Below are 17,088 nucleotides of genomic sequence, written 5' to 3' on the forward strand. Positions count from 1 at the left end.
TATGTTCTTTATATTTAGATTTAGATTATGTCATCTTGAACTTTCTGTCCATTGCACTTTGTTCTTGTTTCATGAATCTATCGTCTGTGTTGCCATGAGCTCAAAAAACTATTTCCAGAAGGAGACCTTCTGAGGATTATTAACGTTTATGCATCCGTCTGTCCGTCTGTCCATCTATACTATTTTATGATGAATCCTGCACAAATATACTGAATGAAGTGTCAAATTTGTTCCTTGAGCTGGTTGGCTGCGTGACAGCCTACTCCCACCAGCGTGTGAATGTGCGTGTCAATGGGTATGATTGTATTTAGTCTATTTGAGTTCAATTTATTTTTATTTCAAGTGTCTTAACATAAAAAAGTCATGTAGTAGTTTCGTTTGTTGTGATGTGTCGATGAAGCTTCATGAAACAAACATACTTATAGACCAGTAGGTGGCGCACCCTAGTTTGAAAATGATGGTTTAAATAGTAGAGACGTTAAATGAACACTAAGGTTTTATCGATAAAACTATTAAAAATAAAAACCTTTAGGTTTAGAACCAAACAACATGTTTATTTATTATTGGCACCGTTTAGTGACTCTCATGGATGTTTAGTGTCTTAATGTTATTCTATGTTTGTATCTTTTTAGGTTTTTCTTTCTTTTGCTTTGCACTTTGCCCTTTATATTTGCACCTTGTTATCACTTTGTACTATGCTCTTTATATTTGCCCTTTGATCTTTTTATTTGGACTTTGTTATCACTTTGCTCTTTATATTTGCACTTTGTTATCTCTTTGACTTTGATCTTTATATTTGCACTTTATCTCTTTGATCTTTGCTCTTTATATTTGCACTTTGTTATCTTTTTGGACTTTGCTCTTTATATTTGCTATGTTCTTGTTTTTATGAATCTATCGTCTGCTGAAAACTGTAAATCTAATTTCCTGAAGAATCCTCCAGAGGGATTAACAAAATCAACCTAATCTAATATAATCTAATCCTCCAAAGGGATTAACAAAATCAACCTAATCTAATATAATCTAATCCAGACTAGTTCTCCGAAACCAATAAAATGTTAACTTTCTTAACAAGTCAGTTTGGTTTGAAGGTTTCATGAGGAAGTATCTTCCCTCTCTCTTCCCTCAGCAGCTGCTCTTCAGGTGAACCGAGTCACTTGTAATAAAATGAGGAATCGAACTCTGGACCTTTTGCCAAAGTCCCCCCGAGACGATCATCCCCCAAAAACGGAAGCGAAACGACCGTAAAACTAAAGACAAATATCGTCAAAGCCAGCGCCACTTACTGCACCCGCGGAGGATTAAGACGACGCTCTCGCTAAAGCACGGTAAGCAAGTCTCTATTCCCCGACGGCAGCTCCGGCTAAAAATACAATCAAAAAACGAGCTTCCTGCGCTGCTCGTACATCTCCAGTCATGCGGACGAGCATCCGTCACTTTTACTGCACAGCGGCGCCTCTCGACGCCGCATTGATGACTGATGGCCCTGAGAGCAACTAGATAACAACAGCCAGGGATGATAAAAATGTGAAAACACACATTCTCGACAGGAAATTGGCCATTTTGGAGCAATTGACACGGAGGACGGCGGTGAAAGCCCTCGCGGTGATGTGCAGAGAAAAGACATCTCAGGAGAGAGTCGTGGTCAGTGATGCTGCTCTGAGTCTGTCATCGTTTCCTTCGTTTATTGATTTGTTTCACTCACACTGAAGGTTATTGATCACTATTATTTATTGATTATTTACCTGCCATGAGGTGGTTTTACTGGAAATATCAAGTTAATGTATCTTTATATGTGTTGTTCACTTCATAAGAAACTACTCATTTGTATATTTTAAACACTTTTAAATGAAGAAGTCATTTCGTTTTTCAGGAACTTTCAAGTAAAAATGAACCAGAAATACATGGAATGAAGTTCTTGTGTGTCTTGAGAATTCTTGTGCGATGATATAAATCGTATTATTGTCAATATTCCTGTTTAATAAATATGAGTCCGGACCGAAGGACATGAAGGTGTTAAAGTAATAAATATAATATTCACAGAGTCTCTCGGTCCCGGAACAATAAAGCCGCTGATAAGAAACAAGATATTTCTGGACAGAGAGTGTTTTGTTTTTTTAACTTGGTTCAAGTTTGTGTTTGTTTAAACACAGAAGTGAATTATTAGTTTGTAAACGTTTCAACATGTTGTCGTTGAATCTGTCGTCGTCGACTCTCGACAAAGACGGCGAGATCAGGCGAAGCAAACGTACTCACGAGACGTAGTCGTCGATTCCTGCCGAGGCCGAGGAGGATCAGGATCTGCTCACTGTGCAGGAGGAGGGAGGCTGGAGGGCTGGGGTGGGCAACGACGTCCCTTAATCCACATCCCCCCGCGGAGTCTTCCACTGATCAGCACCTGCGAACCCGAGCAAACGAACAGCTCGTTCATCAAATCCACACGTACAGTGATTCATCTTCTGCTGTGTTTTAGCATCATAGCAGGTTCCATGTGACCAAGCCTGCAGCACATTCATCACGTGTTCGTACAGGCTAGCGCCTGGTTAGCTCATGGTTTGCTCATGGTTAGCTCCTGGTTAGGGCGTGGTTAGCTCGTGATTAGCGCGTGGTTAGCTCGTGGTTTGTTCATGGTTAGCTCCTGGTTAGGGCGTGGTTAGCTCGTGATTAGCGCGTGGTTAGCTCATGGTTTGCTCATGGTTAGCTCCTGGTTAGGGCGTGGTTAGCTCGTGATTAGCGCGTGGTTAGCTCGTGGTTTGCTCATGGTTAGCTCCTGGTTAGGGCAGGTTAGCTCGTGATTAGCGCGTGGTTAGCTTGTGGTTTGTTCATGGTTAGCTCCTGGTTAGCGCATGGTTAGCGCGTGGTTAGTGCGTGGCTAACTCGTGGTTAGTAAAACGATCAAAACACAGAGTCGTCTTCCGTCGCTCCAACACGACGTCACATCCGTCCCGAGTCATACTTCGCTACATGGAGAAAGATGAACAATCCAGAGTGTGTCACGGGTCGTTTATTCGCCGCTTCAAGTCAAACAAAATACAAGCTTTACGATCAAGACCGGACACACTTTCTCCCGGCGACTGTACAGGTCAATAGTCTCGGGAGAAAAGGTCCCGATCTGTAGAAACATCGCTATATTTAAGGCAAATTTCCCGTCCAGGAGGTCGTCCCTTTCTGGCCAAATGGTTCTTTCAAGTTACCTGTGTCCAGATCCCCCGTAGAGAGACATCCTGATTTGTTTTCTTGTAATCTAATCATTCAACTGTTCTCGGGCGGAGGTTATCTTCTCTTCCGTCTTTTAGCCCTTCTTTCCCGGGTGTGTCTTCGTTCTTTGATCTACGATTTAAGTAAGTAAGTAAGTAATTCTTATTTAATTCTTAAGTAAGTAAGTAATTCTTATTTAGCGCTTTTCTAGACCAGGGTCACAAAAGGTGTGATTTGCAGATAAACATGTTTTAAATAACTGGTGTCGTATCTAATCCTGATCCAAGCTGAAAATAATAAAGAAGTAACAATAATAAACAAGTATAAATAATAATGAAATAAAAAAGTAATTATGAACAAAAATGAATCTAAATATTTTAAATGTATATATATAAATACAGGTTTACTTTAAATAACAAGACTATCATTCTAAAGAAGATCTAAGCAAAATGAAAATTGTGCCAAAAATGTTTTGACAAAAACTACATCAATCAATAAACATTTTGAGTAACAACTGTTATAGTTTTCAGGAAGTTAAAAATAGAAATAGTGAAACAATATGTTTTCATGATGAATGAGTGAAAAGATTTGAAGTAATTTGTTGTTTTTAGAAACAGAAAAATCTATTCAACGAGTGAAAGATTCTCAACATCAAGTCTTCAACTTGAATCACTGTCGTGCAGACGTTCTATAAAGGTCTTTATTTCTGTTTCCATCAAGCCATCCTTGGAGATGTCAATCATTCTCCACGAACATCAACATCTAATGGCTCAGACTGGAGGAGATGTTCAACAGTATTGAAGTGAAAAGAACCAGATTCATTATCATTAAAAAACATTTATCTGAACTGCTTTGAAAAACATGGAGTGGTTTTGATGAATCTCACGCTGCTGACTTCGCTCCGTTTACTTCTCTGTGTGAAATGATTTCTCTGTATTTATTCATGTATTACAGCAAAGTTTTCATTAAATACTTTCTTCAATCCACTTTTCTTTGAGGAGGTCCAGAACTTCAGGACGATGTGGAAACATTCTTAACTTTGAGAAGAACTTTCACGCTTCATGAAACACAGTTCGACACGTTTCAGTCTCTGCTTCATAATATATGACGTTTAATTTGAATACATTCTATTGAAACATTGTTTTTAAACTGAGGCGCCACCTACTGACCGTTAATATATGTGACACTGTTTCACGAAGCTTCATCGACACATCATTAGATCTCCACATATAAACACAGATATTACCTCCTGCCCCCAAACTCAGAATTGTAGGAGTTCAGGGGCAGGAGTGGAGTAAAAGTATCATGATTTTCTTTTCTATGTTAGTCTTTGTATCCTTTGTCTTTGTTATTTTTCTTTCATCTTTGTTCTTTATCTTTATTTTTTTTAATGAAACATTGCTGTATTTGCTGTGTCTAATTGGAAAACAACAATTTCCCGAAGGAGACCTCCTGAGGAATCAATAAAGTTCTACCTAACCTAACCTTACCTAACCTAATAGTACTTTTATTTGTCGAGTATTTTAACTTAAGAGGTAATATCTATGTTTATATGTGGAGATCTTATGATGTGTCGATGAAGCTTCGTGAAACAGTGTGATATATATTAACGGTAAACGGAATGTATTTAAATTAAACGTCATATATTATAAGAGAAGAACTTTCACGCTTCATGAAACACAGTCCGACACGTTTCAGTCTCTGCTTCATAATATATGACGTTTAATTTGAATACATTCTATTGAAACATTGTTTTTAAACTGAGGCGCCACCTACTGACCGTTAATATATGTGACACTGTTTCACGAAGCTTCATCGACACATCATTAGATCTCCACATATAAACCCAGATATTAGCTTTAAAATACTCCACAAATACTAGTACTTTTGAAGAGAATGAAGCCAGAGTCATGAGCTTCTCTGTCGCTGAGACTGACATGTACGATCTGATCTATAGACACAGACTAAGAGCTTTTTAAACCAATCAAAGACTTGAGATCAATAGTGAAGAGAAGCCACTGTTTCTGTTCCAGAGTCTCGCAGCAGAAATCTGGAAAATCTCAAGTTTCCATCTTCGTTTCCTTTCGGTCGACCGGACAGAAGTTGCAGTTCAATTATTATGAAAAATATATGTTTAAAAACAAACGTCTCATCAATGGCTTGTGAAATAAACAGCTGTTTTGAAATGTCTATGAAATAATATATCATTTATCAGACGTTTTGTTTAGAGCTTTTCATTAAAATGTCATTTTCGCCTCCGATGAGCTGAAACTAGTTTCATTCAAGTTCTTACATCTACGATGACGGAGCAGGGAGCGACACCTAGTGGAAGTAATGAAGCTTCATGAAGCACTGTCATATATTAGAGGTCATTAGGTGGCGCCGGCAGTTTGAAGATGACGAGAGGTTTCGATACAATGTTGCAGTAGATGAAGGAGCAGAGAGTGACACCTGGTGGATATAATGAAGCTTCATGAAACACGTCATATATTAGAGGTCAGTAGGTGGCGCCAGATGACGTGAGGTTTCGATACGGTATCTGTTGCAGTAGATGAAGGAGCAGAGAGTGACACCTGGTTGATATAATGAAGCTTCATGAAACACGTCATATATTAGAGGTCAGTAGGTGGCGCCGGCAGTTTGAAGATGACGAGAGGTTTCGATACAATGTTGCAGTAGATGAAGGAGCAGAGAGTGACACCTGGTGGATATAATGAAGCTTCATGAAACACGTCATATATTAGAGGTCAGTAGGTGGCGCCAGATGACGTGAGGTTTCGATACGGTACCTGTTGCAGTAGATGACGGAGCAGAGAGTGACACCTGGTGGACATGAAGCTTCATGAAGCATCGATACATTTAAGGCCGTGATGATCTGAAGATTAATTCCTATTCCAGTTTAACATTCATTTGTACTTTTACTCGTCTCGGATTTTGTGGTCGAGGGGAAAAGAAAAGGTTACAGAACTGATCCCTGAGGAACCCCGTAGGTCTGTGATCATTGATCCTGGATTATCTTGATCGTGGGGAGAAAAAAAAAAATCCTAAAAAGATGAATCTATATTTTTTTCAACTGATGAATGAGATGAAAAAACACCTAAAAGTCTTGAATTCGTAAGAATCTCTGCGTTCTGAGGATCACGTGCTAAAGCTTCGGTGTCAACAGCAACATTTTCCTTCTGATGAAAAGCCAGCAGCGTCTGGACTCAGATCCTGCCGGCGGCCGTTGATCGGCGGCGCTCGTGGGTGTTTTAAGAATCAGGCCCGAGCAGGGGATCGGCCTCCATTGTGTCGCTGCTCGGCCACACTTGAGAGGCGGCGGCGCCGACGTGAGGAAATTATTGCTGCCACTCCGTCACGCTGACGGGACCTCAGAGGATATCGTCTCGCCGCCGCCACCGGAGGGCGCCGTGTTGAGCGTCCGCAGAGAAGCGGCGCCAGTGGCGGAGAAATGAAACCTTTTTCTACACGTTCATGGTAATACTTCGTCTCACATGTTATAAACTACTAGAAATAAAAGGTATTAAAAATGATGCAACAAATGAATAAAACGATGAAAGTCTTGAAGGTATAATCCATATATATATATATATAATATTATAATCCAGTCCTAAAACATCTGCTGAAGGAAAGTGTTCTCGCACCGACATCAGCTGAGGATTGATTCTCTGGACGATCAATAGTTAATTGAATCCACACAAGGTCAACGTAAGAATGTTTTCAATCTCACCACCGTCACCGTGGCAACGACATCATCAAGTTTGCAGCGACGACACTTTCAGACGAAGCATCTCGTGATAAACTAACTCAAGTCTGTTCTGCTCAGAAGTGAAGGAAATAAAAACGTCTCTTCGTATGTGTTCACACGTTCACACACACACACACACACACACACACACACACACACACACACACACACACACACACACACACACACACACACACACACACACACACACACACACACACACACACACACACACACACACACACACGATGTTTACTGACACCAGAGTTGATACTAGTTGATGTTTAATGACACCAGAGTTGATACTAGTTGATGTTTAATGACACCAGAGTTGATACTAGTTGATGTTTAATGACACCAGAGTTGATACTAGTTGATGTTTAATGACACCAGAGTTGATACTAGTTGATGTTTAATGACACCAGAGTTGATACTAGTTGATGTTTAATGACGCCAGAGTTGATACTAGTTGATGTTTAATGACACCAGAGTTGATACTAGTTGATGTTTAATGACACCAGAGTCGATACTAGTTGATGTTTAATGACACCAGAGTTGATACTAGTTGATGTTTAATGACACCAGAGTCGATACTAGTTGATGTTTAATGACACCAGAGTTGATACTAGTTGATGTTTAATGACACCAGAGTTGATACTAGTTGATGTTTAATGACACCAGAGTTGATACTAGTTGATGTTTAATGACACCAGAGTTGATACTAGTTGATGTTTAATGACACCAGAGTTGATACTAGTTGATGTTTAATGACACCAGAGTTGATACTAGTTGATGTTTAATGACACCAGAGTTGATACTAGTTGATGTTAATGACATCAGAGTTGATACTAGTTGATGTTTAATGACACCAGAGTTGATACTAGTTGATGTTTAATGACACCAGAGTTGATACTAGTTGATGTTTAATGACACCAGAGTTGATACTAGTTGATGTTTAATGACACCAGAGTTGATACTAGTTGATGTTTAATGACACCAGAGTTGATACTACATGAACTTATCATTATTTGATAATTCTGGAGACAAGATCACTTGAATAAAATAAAAGTATACATTAAAGAAGTGATAATAATTCTAAAGAAGTTCATTATCAGGGAAGTGTAAGTAAGTATTAATAAAAGGTTTAAAAACCTCAGACGGAACAAATTTGTATTTTAATAACTTGCTTTTGTGAAAAAACAAGTCAAGGACAGAATAATCTGTTTATTCCATGAAATGTTTCTGATGAATTCTCACAAACGTAGAGAATCAAAGCTCAGAGCAGTGAAGGCATCATTGACCCGAGAATGAAAGATAAGATCAAATAATGGCCGAGATTGTCTTGACAAGGTCTTTTTTTATAAACAGGTCGTTGATGAAACAAGTGTCCCTCGTGTCTCACATTAAGGTGGACTCGTGTCCCTGGTGTCTCACATTATGTGGACCCGTGTCTCACATTAAGGTGGACTCGTGTACCTCATGTCTCACATTAAGGTGGATTCGTGTCCCTGGTGTCTCACATTATGTGGACTCGTGTACCTCATGTCTCACATTAAGGTGGATTCGTGTCCCTCGTGTCTCACATTATGTGGACTCGTGTACCTCATGTCTCACATTAAGGTGGATTCGTGTCCCTGGTGTCTCACATTAAGGTGGACTCGTGTCCCTCGTGTCTCACATTAAGGTGGACTCGTGTCCCTCGTGTCTCACATTAAGGTGGACTCGTGTCCCTCGTGTCTCACATTAAGGTCGACTCGTGTCCCTCGTGTCTCACATTAAGGTGCACTCGTGTCCCTCGTGTCTCACATTAAGGTGGACTCGTGTCCCTCGTGTCTCACATTAAGATGGACTCGTGTCTCTGGTGTCTCACATTAAGGTGGACTCGTGTCCCTCGTGTCTCACATTAAGGTGGACTCGTGTCCCTCGTGTCTCACATTATGTGGACTCGTGTCCCTCATGTCTCACATTAAGGTGGACTCGTGTCCCTCGTGTCTCACATTAAGGTGGACTCGTGTCCCTCGTGTCTCACATTAAGGTGGACTCGTGTCCCTCGTGTCTCACATTAAGGTGGACTCGTGTCCCTCGTGTCTCACAATAAGGTGGACTCGTGTCCCTCGTGTCTCACATTAAGGTGGACTCGTGTCCCTCGTGTCTCACATTAAGGTGGACTCGTGTCCCTCGTGTCTCACATTAAGGTGGACTCGTGTCCCTCGTGTCTCACGTTAAGGTGGACTCGTGTCCCTGGTGTCTCACATTATGTGGACCCGTGTCTCACATTAAGGTGGACTCGTGTACCTCATGTCTCACATTAAGGTGGATTCGTGTCCCTGGTGTCTCACATTATGTGGACTCGTGTACCTCATGTCTCACATTAAGGTGGATTCGTGTCCCTCGTGTCTCACATTATGTGGACTCGTGTACCTCATGTCTCACATTAAGGTGGATTCGTGTCCCTGGTGTCTCACATTAAGATGGACTTGTGTCCCTCGTGTCTCACATTAAGGTGGACTCGTGTCCCTCGTGTCTCACATTAAGGTGGACTCGTGTCCCTCGTGTCTCACATTAAGGTGGACTCGTGTCCCTCGTGTCTCACATTAAGGTCGACTCGTGTCCCTCGTGTCTCACATTAAGGTGCACTCGTGTCCCTCGTGTCTCACATTAAGGTGGACTCGTGTCCCTCGTGTCTCACATTAAGATGGACTCGTGTCTCTGGTGTCTCACATTAAGGTGGACTCGTGTCCCTCGTGTCTCACATTAAGGTGGACTCGTGTCCCTCGTGTCTCACATTATGTGGACTCGTGTCCCTCATGTCTCACATTAAGGTGGACTCGTGTCCCTCGTGTCTCACATTAAGGTGGACTCGTGTCCCTCGTGTCTCACATTAAGGTGGACTCGTGTCCCTCGTGTCTCACATTAAGGTGGACTCGTGTCCCTCGTGTCTCACAATAAGGTGGACTCGTGTCCCTCGTGTCTCACATTAAGGTGGACTCGTGTCCCTCGTGTCTCACATTAAGGTGGACTCGTGTCCCTCGTGTCTCACATTAAGGTGGACTCGTGTCCCTCGTGTCTCACGTTAAGGTGGACTCGTGTCCCTCGTGTCTCACATTAAGGTGGATTCGTGTCCCTCGTGTCTCACATTAAGGTGGACTCGTGTCCCTCGTGTCTCACATTAAGGTGGACTCGTGTCCCTCGTGTCTCACATTAAGGTGGACTCGTGTCCCTCGTGTCTCACATTAAGGTGGACTCTTGTCCCTCGTGTCTCACATTAAGGTGGACTCCTGTCCCTCGTGTCTCACATTAAGGTGGACTCCTGTCCCTCGTGTCTCACATTAAGGTGGACTCGTGTCCCTCGTGTCTCACATTAAGGTGGACTCGTGTCCCTCGTGTCTCACATTAAGGTGGACTCGTGTCCCTCGTGTCTCACATTAAGGTGGACTCGTGTCCCTCGTGTCTCACATTAAGGTGGACTCGTGTCCCTCGTGTCTCACATTAAGGTGGACTCCTGTCCCTCGTGTCTCACATTAAGGTGGACTCCTGTCCCTCGTGTCTCACATTAAGGTGGACTCCTGTCCCTCGTGTCTCACATTAAGGTGGACTCTTGTCCCTCGTGTCTCACATTAAGGTGGACTCCTGTCCCTCGTGTCTCACATTAAGGTGGACTCCTGTCCCTCGTGTCTCACATTAAGGTGGACTCGTGTCCCTCGTGTCTCACATTAAGGTGGACTCGTGTCCCTCGTGTCTCACATTAAGGTGGACTCGTGTCCCTCGTGTCTCACATTAAGGTGGACTCGTGTCCCTCGTGTCTCACATTAAGGTGGACTTGTGTCCCTCGTGTCTCACATTAAGGTGGACTCGTGTCCCTCGTGTCTCACATTAAGGTGGACTTGTGTCCCTCGTGTCTCACATTAAGGTGGACTCGTGTCCCTCGTGTCTCACATTAAGGTGGACTCGTGTCCCTCGTGTCTCACATTAAGGTGGACTTGTGTCCCTCGTGTCTCACATTAAGGTGGACTCGTGTCCCTCGTGTCTCACATTAAGGTGGACTTGTGTCCCTCGTGTCTCACATTAAGGTGGACTCGTGTCCCTCGTGTCTCACATTAAGGTGGACTCGTGTCCCTCGTGTCTCACATTAAGGTGGACTCGTGTCCCTCGTGTCTCACATTAAGGTGGACTTGTGTCCCTCGTGTCTCACATTAAGGTGGACTCGTGTCCCTCGTGTCTCACATTATGTGGACTCGTGTCCCTCGTGTCTCACATTAAGGTGGACTTGTGTCCCTCGTGTCTCACATTAAGGTGGACTCGTGTCCCTCGTGTCTCACATTAAGGTGGACTTGTGTCCCTCGTGTCTCACATTAAGGTGGACTCGTGTCCCTCGTGTCTCACATTAAGGTGGACTCGTGTCCCTCGTGTCTCACATTAAGGTGGACTTGTGTCCCTCGTGTCTCACATTAAGGTGGACTCGTGTCCCTCGTGTCTCACATTAAGGTGGACTTGTGTCCCTCGTGTCTCACATTAAGGTGGACTCGTGTCCCTCGTGTCTCACATTAAGGTGGACTCGTGTCCCTCGTGTCTCACATTAAGGTGGACTCGTGTCCCTCGTGTCTCACATTAAGGTGGACTTGTGTCCCTCGTGTCTCACATTAAGGTGGACTCGTGTCCCTCGTGTCTCACATTAAGGTGGACTCGTGTCCCTCGTGTCTCACATTAAGGTGGACTTGTGTCCCTCATGTCTCACATTAAGGTGGACTCGTGTCCCTCGTGTCTCACATTAAGGTGGACTTGTGTCCCTCGTGTCTCACATTAAGGTGGACTCGTGTCCCTCGTGTCTCACATTAAGGTGGACTCGTGTCCCTCGTGTCTCACATTAAGGTGGACTCGTGTCCCTCGTGTCTCACATTAAGGTGGACTCGTGTCCCTGGTTACAAAGGCTGGAGCAGGAAGCGTCTCTTGTGTCTATGAATATTTCATCAAGTGCTTATTTTCACTCCTAAAAAAGCAGCAATTCCCAGCGAGTGTCCCAAGAAGACAACATTTCTTCAGCAGTGACGTCTCAGCCTCACGTTCTCTCAACTGAAAAACTCGATTTGTTTTCTAATCGTTTTTCATTTGTAAATATTTGTTTTTCTGTCCAGAGACGATACAATCCTAGACTATTATTGAAGTTACACAAACGACACAAAATCATATCCTTCATAAATTCACCGGATTTGACCCAAAATGTATTTAATCTCCACTGAATTGTTTTAGGCGCACTAGTTATTGTCGTGTTTTCTCAAACTATTAAATCTTAGTGGAGGAACGACGGGTCACTTTGACCCAGAGACAACACCATGGGTTAAAAGGACGTCGAGTCGCACCTGTGTTCTCGTTTACATTGCAGCCAATGATAATTAAATTAGAGTAAAATAAAATAAATAAATAATAAGAGGAATAGCAATAACTGCCCTGAGACAGACTGACATCCTGTCCAGGGTGTCCCCAGCCTCTTGCCTGAAGAACCTCGGATAGAGGAATAAGCGTTAGAAAATGGATGGATGGATAACGATGATAAGACTGATATTAATACCAATAAACAATAATAATAACAAAGACATTTTTTTTTTTACGTTAATCCATAAAATATATCTTTTTACTTTTTCCTACAGTCGACCCCTGCAGCACCTTCACCATTATCAGTTCAATGTAAGTAAGTTATATTAGTAGAGATGTTTCTAGACCAGGGTCACAAAGAACTTAAACAAAACAATACACAGTTAAAATATATACTTAAAAGATAGATTAGAGGAACCTTCAGTAGATTCTGATCCACAGACCTCAGAGCCCGAGCTGGGGTGTAAGTCTGGATCAGATCAGTGATGGAAGGTCTGACCATGAATAGATCTGAAAGTAAGAACCAGAATTTTAAAATGATCCTGAAAGAAACTGGCAGCCAGTGAAGAGTTTGAAGGAGAAATGTGAGTTCTTCTACTAGAGCAGCCAGTGAAGAGTTTGAAGGAGAAATGTGAGTTCTTCTACTCGAGCAGCCAGTGAAGAGTTTGAAGGAGAAATGTGAGTTCTTCTACTAGAGCGGCTCAGAATTCTGGCTGCAGAGTTTAGTATGAACTGCAGGCGAGACAATCCTTCTGGTTTAGACACTAAATAAACTGTTACAATAGTGTCAACGACACAAACACATGGATTATAAGATCACTAAAGTTTAGAGATTTTTCTCAGTTGAACTAGAGACATGTCTTCGTCAAATAAAACACCAGGTTTGTAACAACTTATAACAGAATTCAAGTCATTAGGAAGAACTTGAAGTTTTGTGCGAGAGAATCGTGGAAGAGAACGACAACGTTCCGACACCACGCCAGCCTCGGCTCTAATTGGACGTCTAAAGTGGGCCAGACCGAGGACGGCGTCCGGGGAGCGAGTCCACTTTAATTAACAGATAAGCAATTAATCAAGTATTCATTCGTCAGCGGCGTTTAGTCAAATACTCCTTCAACGTTCTCCGTGTGTTGGTCTAAATAAGGACTCGTCCTCTGCAGATACGAGCGTCGGACGCCATCGTGACCCACTTCTGATCCGCCGCCATCGTCCCGGTCTTTTCAGGACACAAAGTGAGTTTCGTGATTCGCGATGATTCACGATCGGACAAAGACAATTTCGCAGCAATCTATCAAAGGGTTTTCCTCGCCCACGCCGTTTCATCGCGGCGCTGTAATTACACTATCATTAAGATGCAGTGTTCGCCTGACAATGATCCCTAAATGACGCCATGAATCATCGCACCTCCAGATTGGACGTGGACGACGCAGGAAGTGTTCTGGGCGGAGGCGCCGCTGGACGAGAAGGAACGAGATTATTGAGCGACCGACGCAGAGGAAAGAATCCAGGAGTTGTTTTTCTCATCGTGATAAAAAATTCAATAACATAAGAACGTGCAGACGAGTTCATAAACCTTCATGAAGCTTATCTTACAATCTAAAACAGGGTGTTCACACTTTTTCGGTTCGCGATCTACTTTTATAATTGTCAAGTTCAAAGATCTACCTTCATTAAATTTGCTCAACATAAGTACATACTTCACTCAGATGACTTGCACTGCATGAAGTGAATGGACTGATAACCAGTCATGATGGAAGGATGTGTGGATTTAATCATCTTCATAGAAATACTGACTTACATAAATAACTAGAGTCAAATAGTTCAGTCCGTGAGGAGCATATTTACTCATAAGAAGATACTTTTCCTCTGAGAGTAACTTCCAAACATGTCCATGAGATCCATGAGATCCATGAGACCCATGAGACCCATGAGACCCATGAGATCCATGAGCTCCATGAGATCCATGAGATCCATGAGACCCATGAGACCCATGAGACCCATGAGACCCATGAGATCCATGAGACCCATGAGACCCATGAGACCCATGAGATTCATGAGCTCCATGAGATCCATGAGATCCATGAGACCCATGAGACCCATGAGACCCATGAGATCCATGAGATCCATGAGACCCATGAGATCCATGAAATCCATGAGATCCATGAGATCCATGAGACCCATGAGATCCATGAGATCCATGAAATCCATGAGATCCATGAGACCCATGAGATCCATGAGATCCATGAGATCCATGAGATCCATGAGATCCATGAGACCCATGAGACCCATGAGATCCATGAGATCCATGAGATCCATGAGACCCATGAGATCCATGAGATCCATGAAATCCATGAGACCCATGAGACCCATGAGATCCATGAGATCCATGAGATCCATGAGATCCATGAGATCCATGAGACCTGGTCTCAGTGTCAGTCTGTGTTGAATCTCATCCTCCAGTGCAGACAAGTTCAGACTCATATGTACTAAGAATTGCATTGATTTTCAACTAAAAATGCTCATTAATTTGAACCCAAATGATGCAAAAATATTCATGTGTAAGAATCTGTTCTTGACTCGAATTCAAGCCCTTTTCCTTTGGTCATCAAAATCAACAAAGACTTCAGACGGGTTCATCCCTTTCCATGCCTCCATTTCAATATGTCCATCATGTTTAAATGAAGCTCAAGACCTAAATTTCTCCATTTCTGTGATCATGATAAAACAAAAACAAATGAAAACATGAATTCAAACTAACAGTTTATATTTGTTAATTTTAAACATGACATGAATCACACTTTTGTAAATGAGTTCAGATGTGCTTCGGTGTAAATGTTTATATTTTATACACACGGTTATTAACAATAATAGTGCATTTACAGAGGCGAGCAGTGGATTATTTAACTTTAAAGTTTAACGAGAATAAAACTGTTAACCAGTAACTTCACATCATCATCGCTTTGTCTGATCGTCACTGAGCGTCATTAGAATGTGTCTCACCTGCACCTGGTTAACGTGTTTGGGTTTCAACTAATTCTTATTATATTCGTGAGATGAAGGTCATTTACAAATAGTCATCATGTGATGTTGTATTAATACAAGTGTGTATTGAGGATGTATCCTCGATCATATGATCACGTGATCACATGATCACATGATCACATGATCACATGATCACGTGATCACATGATCACATGATCACAAAAGGAAAACCTGCATTTGTTGCTTTCATTGAACCTCCAGCTTGACTTTGATGGAACTGACGAGATGTTTGTGTGACTCTAGAGAAGAACCTGAAGATCAAACATTATTTTGTTCGATACATTATTAAAAAAAAAAAGCTTTTAATTCTATATCGTTTTTCTGAATTGCGTAAAATGACTGTCACATGTTTTGCTCTTTTTATTCTCGATTCATATGAACTTTGCGTTCACTGGAAGAGGCGGGAGCTCTGAGTGGCTGCTGTGCATGTCCATCAACCAATCGGCGCAATAACCATTTGATTGACATGCACAGCAGCCACTCTGAGCTCTCTTCACTATTTTCTTATATCATATTTTATTAAATCACGCGATCGACTCGCAACAGATCGACGTATTGCCCACCCCTGACCTAATTGAGACGGGGCGCCACCTAGTGAGCAGAATTTGCAGCTGTTCATGAAGCTTCACGTTTACATGCTTGGACCTGAGAGGTTTGATCAACTATATGTGGATGTTTTTGACTTTTGTTCCATTTATTCTCATGAGTTTAAACTTGTCAACAGATCTGTTGTTCAAGTATGTTCCAGCAGGTCATGAATGAGTGAGAGCTGAGAGCGACGACACAGTGATGGACACCAGTGATGGACACCAGTGATGGACACCAATGATGGACACCGGTGATGGACACCAATGATGGACACCAGTGATGGACACCGGTGATGGACACCAGTGATGGACACCAGTGATGGACACCGGTGATGGACACCGGTGATGGACACCAGTGATGGACACCCGTGATGGACACCGGTGATGGACACCAGTGATGGACACCAATGATGGACACCGGTGATGGACACCAATGATGGACACCAGTGATGGACACCGGTGATGGACACCGGTGATGGACACCAGTGATGGACACCCGTGATGGACACCGGTGATGGACACCGGTGATGGACACCGGTGATGGACACCAGTGATGGACACCGGTGATGGACACCGGTGATGGACACCGGTGATGGACACTGGTGATGGACACCAGTGATGGAAACCCATGATGGACACCAGTGATGGACACCCGTGATGGACACCGGTGATGGACACCAGTGATGAACACCAGTGATGAACACCAGTGATGGACACCAGTGATGGACACCAGTGATGGACACCAGTGATGGACACCCGTGATGGACACCGGTGATGGACACCAGTGATGGACACCAGTGATGGACACCAGTGATGGACACCGGTGATGGACACCAGTGATGGACACCGGTGATGGACACCAGTGATGGACACCGGTGATGGACACCGGTGATGGACACCGGTGATGGACACAAGTGATGGACACCAGTGATGGACACCGGTGATGGACACAAGTGATGGACACCAGTGATGGACACCGGTGATGGACACCGGTGATGGACACCGGTGATGGACACCCGTGATGGACACCAGTGATGGACACCCGTGACGGACACTTGTGATGGACACCCGTGATGGACACCGGTGATGGACACCGGTGATGGACACCAGTGATGGACACCCGTGATGGACACCGGTGATGGA

General features: G+C 43.1%; 1 protein-coding gene across 2 annotated transcripts in view; it reads right to left on the minus strand.

The window, feature by feature from the left end:
* lingo1a (leucine rich repeat and Ig domain containing 1a) overlaps positions 1–17,088 on the minus strand; it is a 148,785-nt gene that overhangs the window by 73,643 nt on the left and 58,054 nt on the right. Inside the window, exon 2 of one of the 2 annotated variants that reach the window (XM_087797408.1) lies at positions 2,257–2,398. The gene's annotated coding sequence lies outside the window, so the exon portion shown is untranslated. Of the gene's footprint in view, positions 1–2,252; positions 2,399–17,088 lie in introns of both variants that reach the window. The other variant, XM_087797407.1, reaches the window with a different exon arrangement.

This window comes from Callionymus lyra, chromosome 8 (genome assembly GCF_982586985.1).
Source record: "Callionymus lyra chromosome 8, fCalLyr1.hap1.1, whole genome shotgun sequence".
NCBI classification, from domain to species: Eukaryota; Metazoa; Chordata; class Actinopteri; order Syngnathiformes; family Callionymidae; genus Callionymus; species Callionymus lyra.